The sequence below is a fragment of the Rutidosis leptorrhynchoides genome, chromosome 11 (assembly GCF_046630445.1).
Source record: "Rutidosis leptorrhynchoides isolate AG116_Rl617_1_P2 chromosome 11, CSIRO_AGI_Rlap_v1, whole genome shotgun sequence".
Lineage (NCBI taxonomy): Eukaryota > Viridiplantae > Streptophyta > Magnoliopsida > Asterales > Asteraceae > Rutidosis > Rutidosis leptorrhynchoides.
The window spans coordinates 170,055,083-170,057,068 of NC_092343.1; positions in this window are offsets into that span (position 1 = coordinate 170,055,083).

Consider the following 1,986-nt stretch of genomic DNA (forward strand, 5'->3'; position numbering starts at 1 on the left):
ATCTGAAACCCACACAACCCATAAAAATATTTTGCAAACACCGGTGAAGGGTTATTCCGGAAAACTTGTCTAGGGTAAAAGCTAGATTGAATTTTCAAAAGATCAAATGTTTTCATAAAGATCCAATTTCCTAACGGATCTAAATTTTCATAGTCATGTGGGACTGTAAACCGCCTTTCAAATGTGCACTTTGCTTTGGAAACCGAAAGTAAATCGGCTATTTGATTGCAAGTGTCGTTGACCTAAACTCGAGGCAACTGTGGATGACACACCCACCTTTAACCATGGTTCTATCATTACTATCATTGTTTATACCACCATATCAAAATCACTGATGTACAAAGTGTGATGAATAAAAAAGTGATTCATGTATGTTTTTATTTCAAGTTCTGTATTGCTTGAGGACAAACAACGCTCAAGTGTGGGGATGTTTGATAAGGCTAAAAAGGAACATATATTTCATAGCAATATCCCTCATAAATAATAGGTTTTCATATGTAATTGTATTATATTTTCATTGTAATTGTTTAAATAAATAAGTGCGAAGACAAAAGGCGAAAACGAAGATTTGAAGACACAAACGTTCGAAAAGCTCAAATGTTCAAGATACAATTCAAAAGGTTCAATTTATTGATGAAAAACGTCTAAAAATGACAAGAGTACAAGTTACAAAACGCAAAGTACAAGATATTAAATTGTACGCAAGGACGTTCGAAAATCCAGAACCGGGACATGAGTCAACTATCAACGCCCGACGCAATGGACCAAAAATTATGAGTCAACTATGCATAAGAATAAAATATAATATATAAATAATTATATAAATTATTTATATATTATAAATATATATATAATCATGTCGACAAGCTATGAGACAAAGGATCCTGAGCTGGATTTTCAAACTCCACGACTCGCGGAGTTTGAAGGCCAAAAACTCCACGACTCGCGGAGCTGTCAGAAATCAAAACGCCTATAAAAGGGCATGCATTCTGCCGAGTTTATATATAATAAATAATAATACTCTGTAATAAATAAATAAATAAATATATATATAATATATATAGTATAGGGTAGTTTTATATTAGATTAGTTCGGGTTATGTAAAAGTTATTTTTATGGGTTTTTGAAGTCAAAATTCTGTCCGTGTAACACTACGCGATAAATACTCAATGTAAGTTATGTTCTCCTTTTTAAATTAATGTCTCGTACTTAAGTTATTATTATGCTTATTTGAGCCAAAGTAATCATGATGTTGGACTAAATATTAAAGACGGGGTAATTGGGCTTTGTACCATAATTGGGGTTTAAACAAAAGAACGACACTTGTGGAAATTAGACTATGGGCTATTAATGGGCTTTATATTTGTTTAACTAAATGATAGTTTGTTAATTTTAATATAAAGATTTACAATTGGAAGTCCCTATAAATAACCATATACACTCAATCGGACACGATGGGCGGGGTATTTATATGTACGAATAATCGTTCATTTAACCGGACACGGGAATGGATTAATAGTCTATGGAATTATTAAAACAGAGGTGAAATTATGTACAAGGACACTTGGCATAATTGATAACAAAGTATTAAAACCTTGGGTTACACGCAGTCGATAACCTGGTGTAATTATTAAACAAAGTATTAAAACCTTGTTACAGTTTAAGTCCCCAATTAGTTGGAATATTTGACTTCGGGTATAAGGATAATTTGACGAGGACACTCGCACTTTAAATTTATGACCGATGGACTGTTATGGACAAAAACCAGACGGACATATTAAATAATCTAGGATAAAGGACAATTAACCCATGGGCATAAAACTAAAATCAACACGTCAAACATCATGATTACGGAAGTTTAAATAAGCATAATATATTTTATTTCATTTTTCCTCGTACTTTTATTTATTGTCATTTTAATTATTGTTATTTATTTTATATTGTTAGTTAAATATCGTCATTTACTTTACGCTTCGCTTAAAATAT